This window comes from Arabidopsis lyrata, assembly GCF_000004255.2.
Source record: "Arabidopsis lyrata subsp. lyrata unplaced genomic scaffold ARALYscaffold_7, whole genome shotgun sequence".
In the NCBI taxonomy this organism is placed as follows: domain Eukaryota; kingdom Viridiplantae; phylum Streptophyta; class Magnoliopsida; order Brassicales; family Brassicaceae; genus Arabidopsis; species Arabidopsis lyrata.
Window position 1 is genome coordinate 8,178,014 of NW_003302549.1, and position 17,025 is coordinate 8,195,038.

The following is a 17,025-nucleotide window of genomic DNA, read 5'->3' on the forward strand; positions in this document are numbered from 1 at the left end:
TGTTTTACTATTGCAGCGGTTACATGCCCCCAGAATATGTGATGCATGGCCAATTCTCAACAAAATCTGATGTATATAGTTTTGGAGTATTGGTTCTTGAGATTATATGCGGTCAAAATAACAGATTCGTCCACCAGTCAGACACTACAGCTGAGAATTTGGTGACATACGTGAGTACCAAAGAAGAACTCTGTTCTGGACTAATGATTAAATGATAAATTGTGGTTTTGACTATATGTTCTTGAATGATAACTAAATTATGTTACAGGCTTGGAGGTTGTGGAGAAATGGGTCACCATTGGAACTCGTGGATCCAACCATTTCAGAGAATTGTGAAACCGAAGAAGTGATAAGCTGCATCCACATTGCACTACTATGTGTTCAACACAGTCCCACTGATCGTCCCAGCTTGTCGACAATCAACATGATGCTCACTAACAATTCGTATGTTTTACCTGATCCTCAACAACCTGGATTCTTCTTTCCAAATAAAAGCAACAAAGAACGAGATGGCCTCGAGTCTAGCCAGTCTACGAACAGGTCTAGTTCCCAAACTATCAATGATGTAACCATCACAGATCTTGAACCTCGTTGAAGTTGAGATTACATTGACCAGACATTAGTTCCATTGAAATGGTTATGTATGATATGTGAGATAAACTCAATCAAAGTAAGTTCATATAAATTCTTCATCATTGCTACATTGTAATATCAGCTCTATGTTATGGAAATCTTAGGAATTGTAGTTATGAGTCCAGAAATTTGATCAATAAACCCAAGGGACTTTCTAACTATTGATGTAAAATTAATGCGTTGGGTCAACTTTGATGTTAACTGAAATTAGGTTTTAATTTGTGTTCAGGTTAATTTACTAAACCGGGAATTTAAGCTATATTGTGACTTATGGTTCCTTCTCTCGTTACGAGTCACCTTTTGAGAAATTTTCTCTTTTAGCAATACTCTGTTTTAGTTTTAAGGGATTAGGGCTTAGCAGTAGGCCTGGGCATTCGGGTACCCGTTCGGGTTCGGTTTTTTTTTTCGGGTATCGGGTCTATTCGGGTAGGGGGTCAAGACCCATTCGGGTATTCTAAAAATTCGGTTCGGGTTCAGTTCGGGTTCGGGTCGGTTCGGGTATTTTAATAAAAAAAGCAAAATACCCGAAAATAACCAAAAATACCCAAAATATTTTTGGGTTCGGGTCGGTTCGGGTATTTTAATAAAAAAAGCAAAATACCCGAAAATAACCAAAAATACCCAAAATATTTTTGGGTTCAGGTCGGCTTCGGGTTTTTAACTCATATATACCCAAATCTAACCGAAATACCGGATTTCTCGAAAATACATTGGTTACTCTTTACCCAAATATAACCAAAAATATCTAAAAATACTAAAATTACCCAAAAGAAAACTACATCATTAGTTACTTTTAACCAAATATATCCAAATGTATCCGAATTAGTCAAAAATACCTAATATATTCGGATTTATGATGGTAATTTTAGGTATTTCGGGTATTATAAATATAAATATAACTAATATTTTTAGGTGTATATTTGTATTCGGATACATTCGGGTACATTCGGGTATTGGATTCGGTTCGGGTTCGGTTCGGGTTTTTTTCGGGTAGGAGGTTAGGACCCATTCGGGTATTTTTAAAAATCGGGTTCGGGTTCGGTTCGGGTATTTTTCGGATTTTTTGGTTCGGGTATTCGGTTCCGGGTATTTTGCCCAGGCCTACTTAGCAGTGTGGTTCTAATTGCTGCTTTATTAAATGCTAATTTCGCTGCGCTGTTACCGGGCAGATTGCTCAGCTTTATACCCTACCAATTGACGAATTTTCCATTTTGCTATCTTAATGTCACTTTGTCTTTTAATATTTTTGACTTATCTCGTCGTCCAAATATGCATTATTTCTGCCTAGGAGATGCTAAAACGTGTTCTTCTGGTTCTGGGTGCCACATGATTCATTCATATAGTTACAACAATGTGAACTTTGTTTTTGGCTTTTTTCATGTACCAATTTGTCTACTATGCTTGACTGAACAATAAATTGCACATGAGTCAACCCAATAGGCATTGACTAAGACTTAGGTAACATACGTGTTTAATGGACCATATATACATACTTACACACTTGTTTGCTAAATCCTAACCCAAACAAAATCTGTATGATATTTGTAAATGAAAATGAAAAACGTCTTGCCAGTCTTCTGGCTTTTCCTTGTAAGCTTTTCTGTTTCGTCTGCACAAAATTGCGGGAAAACTGGTTTTTTTAGGGGCAATTTACAAAAATGGCACTAAAAAGGCTTATTATTCCAAAAATGGCACTTTCTTTTGAAACTTCCAAAAATAGCACACAAAGTTTTTAATCTTCTAATTAATTAAAACAAAAAATACACAAAACTTAATTTCATTTCTTCCACACCCGACGGCTTCGCTTCCAACAAACTTCACCTTCGAAAAACTTGACGACTCCGTCGACCTCCACCTTCGCCGTCGACCTCGACTTTCGCCGTCGACCTCGACTTTCGCCGTCGACCTCGACTTTCGCTGTCGACCTCGACCTTCGTCGTCGCCCTCGACGACTCCGTCGGTCACCGGATCTGATTTCTTCACCGGAGATTTGAAGACTTTGTCGGATTCATTCTTCTCCGGTGAGTTTGTGTAATTTCCCTCACTCTCCAATTCTTCTCTGGCGAGTTTCTGTAGTCCTTTCATTCACTTGCTTCGATTCAACAAATGCTGAAAGATAATCGGTGAAATTCGATTCCGATTTAGGGTGAGGTTTTTTGTCATTGGGGACAATGATTAGATCACTGTCATTTTCACTGCGATTTCTGACATAGGGTTTTGCTATAAGTGAATCAATTTTAGGATACTTGTATTTCAAACATTGTTGATGAAAATGGTGTACTTGATATGTTTAATTCATAGTACATTCTTTTGTTCTCTAGATTGCTGAAATTAAGAAATGATTGAGTACTAGAAATGAATTTGAGGCTTTATTGTTCTCTCTTTGGCTGAAATTAAGAAATGATTCTCTATAATATTTGTGATTTTTGATTCCATTGGAAGATTTTCTAATCTTTGGTATGGTTTGTGTTGTTTCTCTGCTCTATTTATAACCAAACAAAGTGTTCTTAAGCTCCTTGCACTTAATGAATCTATAGATGTATGAATACAAAAGCTACCGTCATTCTGTGATATATAGATAATATTATATGAATTCATAAGCTTGCTATGTTAGCTTCCATTGTCATTGAAAGTTTGAAGGTACAGAAATCTGTGATTTTGTGTTGCTAAGTATTCAGGATAGTCTTCCCGAAAATCTTCTGTGATTCTGTGTTGCTTTTAAGATATTTATTATTACTATCATATGGTAATTGTGGTATTTTGGAGCAAAAACGTTTTACAATACATTCATGTTGCAGTTTTATAATCTTTATGTATATCTTAGCTCGGGTAATACTAATATATCTTAGCAAAAATTACAAGATAAGAACTAATAGGAATCGTAGTAATTTAATAAGTTCTAAGGATTTTGATATAACTCTCTTTCTTTCTTCTTTTGCATTTCCTACTAATCTGCCTACGCGGAAAAGGAAGCCTTCTCCCTCTTGAATTTGGGGTTGATGTTTCAAATGGCGGATGTTCTTATGAATCTGTGGAACTTATCTACTAGATTTAATTTTTTTCTGCTGCTACAAACAGCCTACAGCCGAATCAATTTAATAGAGAATCCGACTGCATTCTTGTGTGAGAAATACACGAGCTTACCATCACCGCAACTTTCTCAAATACTGAATATTGAAGCATCTAATCATGTAAATTCAGTCTCTTCTTTTTATGGTTTAAACTACTTTTGGGAAAGATTTATAGTAATTTGGGATGGCCTTCCTGATTTGGGAAGGATTTATAGTAATTCGGGTTGACCTTCCTAATTTAGGAAGGATTTATAGTAATTCGGGATGGCCTTCCTAAAATATGTAATTGAATGTATTAAGTCTGCTGAATGTGTTTGTTTTTGTGCAGCTGAATGTATTTTGCATCTCACCTTCAAAACCTGATGATCCTGAAGATAAAGTTTCATTGGAAGACGAAGATGATCCAGAATTAAGTCTGCTGGTCGAGCTTCTAGGTAAAGGTTACAAAATGAAATATGAAGATTGGACAAAATGTTCAACCACTACTTGAACCCAAGACCTATTGTTATTGTAACAAAACATATAACTAGTAAACAAAGCTTCTCATTCGTGAATATCTTACAAATGAGCATCCTGAATATGTTTTAGAAAAGTCATCCTAAATATGTATGTGCCCTTCCTAAAACATATACAAATGAGCATCCTGCTCTATTCCATGTACAACTCTGATAGAAGAAGTTCCGACTGATGGATGAAGTACCTACAAGCAAAAAACATAGACAGGAAAATAGACAGAGAGTTAAAATTGAAAACACATGACTAGAAAGCATCATATCTGTATATTGCATTACTTAGGGAGGCCATCCTAAAATACACGTATCCTTCCTAAAACCTATGAAAATGAGTTTTTACCTTCTACTTTTCATGTGCAGCCAACAAGATTTCTAATGCAAAATCAAACTAAAAAAAATCCAAAGAGACAACAAGATTAGCTGCAAAAGACAACAACATTCCTGTAATGTCTGAAGTTATGGGTGGAATACAAATGATTATAATATCCCAATTGGGCAAAACTTGGTGCTTCTAATAAGCTCTGTAGACTATGTAAAATAAAATAGTTGTAGCCTGTTATTAGACAAAAGAAATCATGGATTGTATTGTTAGCTGTGATTGAGGAACAAATTAAATAACACTCATAATAAACTAGAAACTCGAGAGCAACAATCAAATCCAAGAGCTATTAATCAAGAACTAATCACTAAAAGAGTTCAAATCGAGAGCTAATCAAATGGAGGAGCTAATCAAATCCAGAACTATATCCACATCCAATCAAAGCGAGAGCTACACTCACAAGCTAATCAAATCTAGAGCAAAATCACAACGTTGATCAATTTTAGGAGCTACAAACCCAGAAATACATCCACATCGAACCAAATCCAGATCTACAATCACAAACCTCTAATCAAATGCAGGAGTTACAAATCGACATCAAACCATATCCAGAGCTACAATCATAAACGTCTAATTAAATGCAATGGAAGAGTTACAAATCCAGAGCTACAATCACATACCCATGATTTCGCCGTGAATCCCAGAAATTAACTCTCTGATTGAAGCTCTAAGATCGGAAGCTTCAACGGAATTGAAGATCGGAGATTGGAAGCTTTACCGGAATTGAAGATTGGAGATTGAAAGCTTCAGAGGAAACAACAATCGTAAGCTTCTCCGTCGAATGTGTTTAATGTTTATTTTCTATTTTAATTTATTAATTCTTAAAAATCAAAAATAAGGTAAATGAGTGCTATTTTTGTCAAATAAACTTGTGGATGCTATTTTTGTCACAAAAACTTCATTTAGGGCTATATGAGACCATTTCTCTTTTTTTAGACCCTGTGGATGTCGGATTCACACACTCAAGTATTTTGTTAAGTAGGAAGGATTATTCTTGAGGGACAAAAATGAATATGTAAAAAGAAAACTTATAAAATTGCTATATTATTTCTTGTTCGCGAGGAAGCTCCCCTTTACACGGCCATCGGCCTCTATATTTATACATAGATAAGCGACATTAAAATGAGTAATTAAGTACAATTATTCCTTCTTAAATGTGTCCGTTTTGATTCTTCGACTTTAATGCTCAACGTTTGAATTTGAGTTGACTCTGATCTCTATGGGCCTCGCCCCTTTTGGCCCAAGTGTCCTTAAACCGACTTACCCGTGTCTTCTACACCGAACTCGTGTCACAGTGCAGTCACTTCGGATTATTGAAATATTGACAACCACTTCGACCGCCCCTTCGGCTCACGGGTCCAATGGGCTTCATCCTTTATGGGCCATTATCTTGACTACGTGGCAATCTTTGGTTGGTCGCGGACTTCTGGTGCGGGATCCGACACCAACAATTAGCCCCCCAAGTTCTTCGAAGTGCTGTTCCAATTCGGAGGACTTTAAATGCTCAAGTGGCCAAAGATTGCGCTCGAGAATCTTTCTGATTTCCCGCCGGAAATCTCATCACTCCTTTAATTTCGGCACTAGCCATTTTTAACCAAATGACATCTGTCATCATTATGACCGCATATTGATTAATTACTATTAAAACGGGAAAAAACCTTCCCACTTCCCACACAACTTCCGAGGCGGTTCCATCATTAGCTTGAGGTAACTTCTTTTCACCATTACTCTCTTCTTTTACTTTTGTACTTTAATCAAAAACTCTCTCTTCTTCTCTTCACAAAAATCTCTCTTCGCCGGATCTTTTAATCTTTTCCCAATGACTTCTGATTCCGATAGACCCGAATCTCCGTCTTTCGATGAGAGGCGTTCTAGCAACGACGAGTGCACCCGCTCTGATGATATTGCCGGTCCGCACTATAGATCCACTTGTACCCTTCAATCCCTTGAGCGGTTGAGAGAGCTCTGCCGGATTCCGCCGAAAATTATGGCGGAACACAAATAGCCTCCCCCACAGAATCCCCGGAGAACCATCGCGATGGTTACTTCTGTGTGTACGAGATTTACTTCAAGGGTTGCGGATTAACCTTCCCGCTTCCCGAAGCCCTAGTTCTATACCTAGCGGCTCTTGAAATCGCTCTTCCTCAATTAACCCCCAACCTTCTCCGTACCATTCTTGGGATTATTACAATCGTGGCGGAGGCCGGTTATGTCGTCGGAGTTACTGAACTAAATGAGCTTCTAAGCGTGAGAAGCTCATCAAAGAAAACGGGATATTTCTCAGCATATCCTAACGCCAACAGGAACATCATTTCGCATCTTCCAAACAAGGATGAAAATTGGCATCATCCTTGGTTTCTGATTAAGAAAACTCCCGCTTCGATTGGAAATCTTGCAGATTTCCTCCTTTCGAAGTGGTCGGCGAAACCTGGTAGAGATTAGGTCGCCCGTATCTTTCCCGGTTGTTTCTTTATCTTTATTAACTAACACCGTTGTTTCATTTCGCAGCTTTCGTCGCTTCCGCTCTCCCATCTGAAGAGTTCATTGAATTCTTCAAAATAATTCTTGAAGGGGAAACCCTTTGGAATTCTTTCACTCTTGAGCGATTCTTAGAAGCTAACCACAGACTCAGGATGAGTCCGCCTGGTCATCTTCATCAAATCCCTCCCCCTCCCTCAACTCAGGGAATGTCATCTCGGGCCCTTGCGGCCAAACGTAAGTTGCTTTCCAAGCCGATGGCTGAGGCTTGCGAGGAGAAGAAAAAGTTTCTCGCGACTTCCATAGACAAGAAGGACTACAGTAGGACCTTGCTGGTTGATGATGGCAGCACCGAGGGAGCCCGATCTGTTGCTTCCTTCAGATTAACTCCTCGTCGCGATCGCCGCGACTCACGTTCTCCTCGGAGGGATCAATCTCCTCGCCGTGATTCACCTCGTCCTCCCCGAGATGATTTTAGTAGTGAACCAATTAAGAACTTGGTTCGCCGGAAGAGAGACAAGTCTTCTCGCAGTGATCCTTCCCCGCAAAGGGAAAAGTCAAGGGCCCGGAATGACCGCTCACCTCGGTCATCCCCTCCTTCTGAACCAATGGGTCCTCCTCGACCGGTTGATATGTCCTCCTATTCCCAGCCTGATAGTGGAAAGACTGCCCGGAGCGCGTCTCCGAAAAAGGGAGATTCTGAATCTCGAGATGCTTCCTCGAGGTTAAAACCTGCTCTTGTCCCTCAAATCAAATCGCTTTCAGGTTTGGTGATTCATACAGTCTTCAACGTTTTTTTTTTTTTAAGATTCCGATTTTTACAACTCTTCTTTCTTCGCAGCTATGGAGAAAGAGGGCAGCGTCTTCCGATGCTTCAAGACCCGATCGGGTTCGATCTTGCCAGACTTCGACAAATGGCGCCCTGCGATTCGTGAACGTTATTTGCTTCATGCACATCATTCATCTCGGGTTAGTTCCGTTTTCTTTTATATATATTTTTTATTGTATTGCCATTCTGCGAACTGACTTGCCACCCCGGGTTCATGTATAACACCAGGCTCATAGCGAATTTAACGACATGATCGAACATTACGAAGGGTTGGTCATTGGACGGGAGAAGGAGATTGACATGTGGAAAAAGAAACTCTCTGCTTTTGAGGCCGAACTCAGTTCTTCTGCCGGCTCCAAGCACGATCTGGAGGACAAAGTCGACAATTTAACATCCGAGCTTGCGCAGATAAAGGGGGAGCTGCAGGGTCAGTACGACCAGAACTTCAAGCTCCAGGAAGAGTTTTCTGGTATTCAAGGTAGGCTTCAAGAGTCCGAATCAAACGCTGATTCCCTGAACACCCAACTCATCGAACTCAACGCGAAGTACAAGGCGATCGCCAAATTGCGTGACTCCGAGTTGGCGAGGTCGGCATCAAAAGCCAGAAAAGAGGTCAAGGGACGCGGGATGGAGTTGATCCAAGGGGCCATCCGATTCATGCAGACTGAGAAGGCTAGGTCTGACTTGGAATCAGACATCAAGGAGCACGAGAGCAACCTGATCCTGTTGGATCAAATCCATGATGCAGATTTCTCCGAGGATCAAGAGAGAACCGAACTATCGGCTAATCTTTCTGAAAAGCGGAGTCGCTTGGCAGCTCTTCCTACTCCGACCTTCAACCCTCAGGACTTCGAGGAATTCTTCACTGAATCGCCTCCTATAGGCGAATCAGGTCTAGACTGGGCAGGTAATGCTTGGCTCCTGATATTTATTACCTTTCCTTTTCTTGTACCTTTGATTGACTGGAATTATTATTCCTAGGCTCAAGTGAGACGGAGGACGTTGTCCCGCCCGTAGCCCCTATGGTACCGGAGGTCACTCCGGAGGTTGGTTGTACCGCGGAGGGTGGTCAAGGAGCTTCATCTGATCAAGCAGCTGCCAAGGAGGCGAATGAAGCTTCGACTGTTGAACCGGATTCCGAGGTGGCTGCTGCTCCGTAGTGGCTGTGTCCACTTTAAATTGGGGATTGTCCCTTTATTTTTAAGACTTAATTTCAAACTTATTTTTGCCTAAGGAGGCTTTATTTTCTTTTGAACAAAATATTTGCCTGAGGAGGCTTTTAAACCTTACTAGGTTGTGACCCAAGGGGGTTTGGTTAAAATTATATGCGGGTTTGCAAAGTCCGCTTTTAACCTTTTGTGGCCTTGTGGCAATGCTTTCGAGATTTTTAGGCTGATCAGACCTTTCTCTTTAGAATGCGAGAGCTGAGCTCGGCTTAAAGCGAGTTCCCCACTTCGGGTTTAGTCAACTCGGTAAACTTGTTGGGCTTGGGCCTTAGAAACTTTTGCAGTTAATGCGACGGTTGCTCTTTCCCTTTTTAAAGAAAACGGCTCGTCTTTTAATGTAATAATTGCCTTTTCTCGATTTTCCAAAAATGGTTTAACCCACTCGGAAACGCTACCATTAATGGATTTATGGTTCCAAGGCAAACCCTAAATCATTATAAATAAAGACTTACCTACCTCTAGGCTTTATTAAACATGACTCTAGAATCTTACTTGAGAAATATTTTAAGAATGGAAGACGAAACAGTAGCCCCCGTTGATCCCGGCAGTCCACTCTTCTTATCCGGCGACGGCTTTGAACCGGCCGGCGTTCTCTTCCCTCACGCCGTCTTTCACTTTCCTCCGAAGGAGAAGAAAGAGGCTTGCGATTTTATTGACAAGGTAAATATTAAAGTTTTTGATTTCAAACTTCTTGTTTCATCTTATTCATTCATTTTTATGCTAGGTCGCCGACAAGCACCGTCGCTTGTGTGAAGAGAGGCAGCGGCTGGGACTCAAAAGGCAGACGCTCGAGGCTCGCATCGCTCGGGTGGAAAGGAAGATACGGGCTTTGGAGAGTGATCCCTTTCAATGGGAGTGGCGGAACTTCGATTCCGTTGCTGAGATCCCGAAGATGCTTCGGATGTATCTCCGTGCTAGAGGAGTCCCGGGTCCCGTGAACGCCCCTGTCTTCGCCGTTCCATCCGACAGTGAAGAGGAAGAGGACTTGGAGGAGGAGGCCAGCAACTGCCGGAAACGTGTTCGGGATCGTTCCGAAGTGGATGCCAAAAACAAGGCATCCACGTCGGAAAAGAGGAGACTTCGGAAGAGGATTAACCGGATGCAACGCAGGCTTACTACAGTGTCAAGAAGTCTTCACATCCTTGAATCTCACCCCGGAGAGTGGACTGAGCTTGGAATTTCTGACTTTGCTCGAATTCCGGACTGCATGATGCCGATCCTCGATCTTGCTGGTCAAGGAGTTGAAGTGTTCTGCTCGTCAGCAAGATTTCCATAGTCCGGAGTGTACGATGAGGGACATTCCGTCCTTTGAATAAACGTTTTATTTCCAATTTCTTGTATGTTCGCTTAGCCGAGCCTTCTATTTGCTTCACTTGTTCGCACAGTCGAACCTTTCTCCTTTAATAAAGAAATAAAACAAATTTTTATTAATAGCTGAACTTGTTTTCGAGCTGCCTACGTACCCATCTCGGGATCAAGCCACACCGTAGTTCATGTACATAAACAATGCATGTAGCTTTAAACATAAAATTTCTTTAGGTTGATCACATTCCAAGGTCGTTTGACTGGATTGTCTTCTAAGTCTTTCAACCTATAAACACCGTTCCGTACCACTTCGGTAATAATGTAAGGTCCTTCCCAATTAATACCGAGTTTACCGGCACCTTCTTCTTTTCTGTTGTCGAAGACGCGCCTCAATACATAATCTCCCACGAAGAACGGCCTACTTTTAACCTTAGAATTGTAATACCGGGCTGCTGCCTGTTGGTAATTCTGGATCCGAATTAGAGCTTGATCACGCCTTTCATTTATGGTATCCAGTGAATCATTAAGCATTGCTGAATTTTCTTCCTCATTTAACGGTGCTTCTGTTCGACGAAGTCCGGGCACATTGAGTTCAGCTGGTACTACCGCCTCCATGCCATAAACCAAAGAGAATGGAGTTTCTCCTGTAGGTCGCCTAGGGGTTGTACGATAAGCCCACAGGACGGGTTGGAGTTCTTCATACCATCCTCCCTTTAGATGACTTAAGCGTTTCTTGAGATTGCTTAATATTGTCTTGTTCGCGGCTTCGGCTTGACCGTTTCCTTGCGGATATCGTGGAGTAGAATAACTAACTTTGATTCCCCAATCCGCACAAAAGGCATCAAACTCGTGTGAAATGAATTGCGGTCCATTATCAGTGACTATTTCGTATGGAACTCCATGTCGACATATAATGTTTTTCCAAATAAAGGTCTGCACCGCCGAATCCTTGATACCGACATACGCCTCAGCTTCAATCCATTTTGAAAAGTAGTCCGTAAGGACTAAAAGGTACTGTACACCTCGAGTTGATTTGTGCAATGGTCCAATGATGTCCATTGACCACCTCATAAACGGGTATGGGGCGGAAATGGAGGAGAATAATTCCGACGGTTGATGGATCAATGGTGCATGGAGTTGGCAGTGCTTACATCTTTGGGCGAACTTAACACAATCTGTGATCATAGTGGGCCAAAAATACCCCATTCTTTTAACTTTAAAAGCCATAGCTCTTCCTGATGAATGACTCCCACATAATCCTTCATGTACTTCGCTCATGATGATTTCGACTTCGGGCCCAAAAATGCATAATAGGTAAGGGTCACTGACACCTCGTCTATATAACGCATCCTTTGACAGACAAAATTTTGCGCTAACGACTTTCATTTTCCTGGCCTGCCATTTATTCTTTGGGAGCTCTCCTGTCATGATGTAGTGCTTTATTGGCTCCCTCCAATCAGCCCCCCAGTCTTTAGCCGGAATTTGGTCAACTTTGTGAAATATTCGTGGCTCTGGTTCGGGATGTTCATTTGGTTCAAGAATATCCTCCTCGATTAATGGCTCGGTTTCTATCATCTTTTCTGGAATCACATCCTCAGCTAAGACAACAGGTTCCTTGTTAGATGTGTTTGATCCCTTTGGCTTCCTTCGTTTGTTGGGTAGCGGTTCGATCTCTGGTTTGCCACGGTCGCGTGCCGCTGCTCGAGACCTTGTAACGACGAGGGTTTCTTTGCTGTCTTGAATGCTTCGCTTCGAAATGCATTTCACTGGAATAACTCTCTTTAACTCAGGATCTGATGTTGACGCCAATGCGGCAAGTGCATCCGCAGTTGTATTCTCTCCCCGAGGTATGCGGATTAATTCGAATTTTGAGAAATTTTTAGATAACTCCTTCACCACTTCGAGGTATGCTTCCATTCTTGAATCTTTGGCTTCATAGTCTCCATTAAATTGATTAACTACTAATTGCGAATCGCAATAAGCCAATATTTCCTTAGCTCCAACTCCTTGTGCTAGTCGAAGTCCGGCAATAAGGGCTTCGTATTCTGCCTCGTTGTTGGAGGCATTGAATAACAATCGGAATGATTGTTCTAGAATTTCTGATGTTGGAGATTCCAACTTAATTCCCACTCCGGATCCTTGCTTTGGTGAAGACCCATCTACGTGTAACTTCCAAGTTTGGTTCTCAGGTTGCTCTATCGTTCCAGGTATTGGTAGTTCGGTTAAGAAATCTGCTAAGACCTGAGCCTTCATACTGATTCGGCTTTTGAACTCTATGTCGTACTCGCTTAATTCCACCGCCCATTTCGCCAAACGTCCGGATTGACTTGGACTATGAAGTATTGTTCTGAGTGGTTGGTTAGTTAATACTTCAACCGGATGGGACTGAAAATATGGACGCAGCTTCCGAGCCGAAGTTACCACCGCGAGTGCAAGCTTTTCCATCATTGTGTATCTGGTTTCTGGATCCGTCATTGACTTGCTCACGTAGTAAATTGGCTTCTGCTCCCCACGGTCTTCCCGAACCAAGACTCCACTAACCGCGTGGTTTGAAACTGATACGTACAAGTAAAGTTTTTCATCCACCTCCGGTTTGGACAGTATAGGTGGAGTGGTTAAGTATGCCTTAAGCTGCCCAAAAGCTTCTTCACACTTCTCATCCCAAAGGAATCCTTTGTTCCCTTTTAGAATTTGGTAGAAAGGCAACGACTTATCTGTTGATCTCGAGATAAAACGATTCAAAGCCGCAATCCGCCCAGTCAACCGTTGCACTTCTTTGAAGTTTCTTGGAGATGGCATGTTTAGAAAGGCGTTAATTTGATTTGGATTGGCTTCAATCCCTCTTTCTGTCACGATATAGCCAAGAAATTCTCCGGATGGGACTCCAAATGTGCACTTCGCCGGGTTCAGCTTCATTTGATATTTATTGAGAATATCAAAACATTCCTCCAAATGTTTAACATGATCTTCTTTCTTCAACGATTTAACCAACATATCATCTATGTAGACTTCCATAGTCTTCCCGAGGTGATTGTGAAACATTTTGTTCACCAACCGTTGGTAAGTTGCTCCTGCATTTTTCAAACCAAAAGGCATTACCTTATAACAGTAGATACCTCTATCAGTAATGAATGACGTCTTTTCTTGATCTTCGGGGTTCATCATTATCTGATTATAACCCGAGAAGGCGTCCATGAATGTTAACAGCTCATTTCCAGCGGTGGACTCTACAAGTCGATCTATATGCGGGAGCGGGAAACTATCTTTGGGACATGCTTTATTCAGGTCTGTAAAATCGATGCAAACCCTATCTTTCCCATTCTTTTTCTTGACAACGACAGTGTTTGCTACCCATTCCGGATATTGCACTTCTCTTATGGACCCTATCTTCAATAGTTTATCCACTTCGTCATTTACTATTTTGGCCCGCTCCACTCCAAGCTTTCTTCTTTTTTGTTTCACCGGTTTGAAGCTTGGATCCACGTTTAGTTCATGACAAATTATACTCGGATTTATGCCAGGCATGTCCGCTGCTGACCATGCAAATGATGCTTTGTTTTTCCTTAAGAGTTCGATCAAAGCTTCTTTTGTTTGGCCAGTCAAAGTTGCTCCAATTCTAATTTTCCGGTCCGGCTTGTCTTCTTCCAGTACTACTTCGACTACTACATCCTCTTTCTTCTGCCCACTAGGAAATTTTGTTTTTAGTCCCTCTTTTGCGGGCTTCGTTAATTGCTATTGAATCTTCATACGGTGGCTAGCTAAGTAACACGTCCGTGAAGCTTCTTGATCTCCCCGAATTGTTTCCACCCCATTTGATGTTGGAAATTTGATACATTGATGGTATGTAGAGGGGACTGCTTTCATTCGATAAATCCAGGGAGTCCCGAGGATGATGTTGTAAGCTGCGGGCTTATCGAAGACGACGAAGTCCACGATCTTTGATACCTTCTTGGCAAGGACCGGTAGCTTGATTGTTCCGAGAGACATGGCTGACTCGCTTGTGAACGCAACTAACGGAGATGGGGGTCCTACTATGTCTCCTCGGCTGATTCCCATTTTTTCTAGAGTACTTAAAAAGATCAGGTCAACCGAACTGCATGTATCTATGAGGATCCTTGATACTTCGAAGTTAGCAACATCAAGAGTAATGACTAGAGCATCATCATGCGGTCTTTCGAGATGCCGCGTTTCTTCTTCATTAAATGATATTGAGGCACCTTGAAAATCAATTTCTTCGCTCAAGCTTGCTTTGAGTAAGACATTTCGTCTATGCTTTTTGATGGAACTTATTGAATCTCCGCAAAATCTGGAACCTCCTAGAATCACATTGATCTTACCCTTAGAACTCCTTGGTTCTTCCTCGTTGGATAACCTTGGTCTTTTGGAATCTTGATCTTTGGAGTTTTCCTTTGCTTCGTGGTATTCCTTCACAAAATCTTTTATATCGAATTTAGAAAGATCGCCACTAGCCCAAAGCTCTGCGAGGTGCTTTTTAAGAACGCTGCAATCCTTGGTTAAGTGTCCGGTTACTTTATGAATGTCGCAATATAGACTTTCATCACGGATCCAAGTGTTTGATCTTCCTTTCCCTTGGAATTGCTTTCCAACGGTGTTGTTGAAGGGTTGCGACCCAAACTTCTTTGGTCCTTTGCTCTCCCTAGGCTCGAACTTCCTGGCAGGGACGGTGATTGCTGGCTTTTCTTGCTTATTTCTTTTGGCAAAACTTTCTTTTTCGTCCTCTACCTCCATCCAGTTGTTCGCGCGAAAGAGTGCATCCTGAATTGTGTCTGGTTTATGAAGTATTAAGTCTTCTTTAAACCTTGAGTCATGTCGCAATCCCTTTCGTAAGGCAGATAAAGCTGATTGCTGTGAGATTTTTGGGAGTTTTGACAGCACTCCTTTGAATTTGGTGATGAAAACGCGAAGTGACTCATTAGATCCTTGCGTTAAGTTCCAAAGATCGGCATCCGAAACGCTTTTATCCATAAGGATGGAGTATTGCTTTAAGAATACGGCCGATAGTTCGTCGAAATTGCTGATCGAACCCGGCTCTAATTGGGTGAACCACATTAAAGCTTGGCCACATAGATTCTCCGAAAACAGCTTGCAATAGCCTGCGTCCTCATCAGCTTCATCCAATTCGACTCTTCCAGCAGCGATCAGAAAAGCTGCGAGATAGCTTTTTGGATCCTCCAATCCGCTGTAAGGGTCCAATTTGAGTTTCCGGGAATCTTTGATCCTCAAACTCGCAATTCGCGAGATGAAAGGTGTTCGCCTAGCTTCTTCAATGACTCGATTGATGTCTGGCTCTGAACTTGTAGCCTGATGAAATTTTGATTTCATTTCTTTTAATTCCTGGCTAACCTTCCTCATGGTCTCGAACTGGTCGAGGTTCTCCTGCTCGTACTGAGCTGCAAGTTGTTCTTCATCCCCGAGCTGCGTCTCTTCTTCCAACGTCTGAGCTACGTTATTAGTAGCACCGGGAGTTGTTTGTCCACTGGTTTCATTTCGTGCAGCGGAACTTGGCGAGTTGAATATCCCTCTTCGGATTCCCACCGGGTTTCCTGCACTTAAAGAGCGAACACGAGTTTGTATAGTATTGACGTTTTGACTAAGAGATACCTGGGATGTTTGCAACGTATCGACGGCCTTTTCCACATCCGAGAACTTTTGTGATATGTCCGACATGGTTTGCTGCATAGCTTTGAGGGTTTCGGCCAATGATGTCTCAGCAGCGTCTCCTCCGGACATTGTTGCTTATCTCGGGAGTGTGATAAAGAAAAAATCTGACCACTCAAGAATCGTAATCTTACCCACAGACGGCGCCAAAATGTGGATGTCGGATTCACACACTCAAGTATTTTGTTAAGTAGGAAGGATTATTCTTGAGGGACAAAAATGAATATGTAAAAAGAAAACTTATAAAATTGCTATGAAAATTGCTATATTATTTCTTGTTCGCGAGGAAGCTCCCCTTTACACGGCCATCGGCCTCTATATTTATACATAGATAAGCGACATTAAAATGAGTAATTAAGTACAATTATTCCTTCTTAAATGTGTCCGTTTTGATTCTTCGACTTTAATGCTCAACGTTTGAATTTGAGTTGACTCTGATCTCTATGGGCCTCGCCCCTTTTGGCCCAAGTGTCCTTAAACCGACTTACCCGTGTCTTCTACACCGAACTCGTGTCACAGTGCAGTCACTTCGGATTATTGAAATGTTGACAACCACTTCGACCGCCCCTTCGGCTCACGGGTCCAATGGGCTTCATCCTTTATGGGCCATTATCTTGACTACGTGGCAATCTTTGGTTGGTCGCGGACTTCTGGTGCGGGATCCGACACCAACAGACCCTACGATAAGTATGATACAAACTGTCACCTTCTCCTCTCTTCTCTCGCTTCTAATGTCTTAGCTCGAGGCGGCTTCTACAATGCTTCGGTTGGACAAGGACCTGATCGGGTGTATGCTGCTGGGATGTGCATCCGAGGTGATGAACCAAAAGGTTGCTCAACCTGTATCAACTCTTCTTTTCATAGGTTGATAAAGAAATGTCACAACCAAAAAATAAGGCCTCGACTGGACCTA

General features: G+C 41.9%; 2 long non-coding RNA genes and 1 pseudogene across 2 annotated transcripts; 2 read left to right on the forward strand and 1 right to left on the reverse strand.

Moving 5' to 3' along the window:
* LOC9303790 overlaps positions 1-17,025 on the forward strand; it is a 33,442-nt pseudogene that overhangs the window by 9,848 nt on the left and 6,569 nt on the right.
* LOC9303792 lies at positions 3,712-4,276 on the forward strand. Its single transcript, XR_002330467.1, has 2 exons — positions 3,712-3,824; positions 4,033-4,276. It is a non-coding gene; the product is annotated as an uncharacterized LOC9303792 (long non-coding RNA).
* On the reverse strand, positions 4,177-5,389 carry LOC110226435. Its single transcript, XR_002330463.1, has 2 exons — positions 5,216-5,389; positions 4,177-4,404 (listed from the first exon to the last, which is right to left on the reverse strand). It is a non-coding gene; the product is annotated as an uncharacterized LOC110226435 (long non-coding RNA).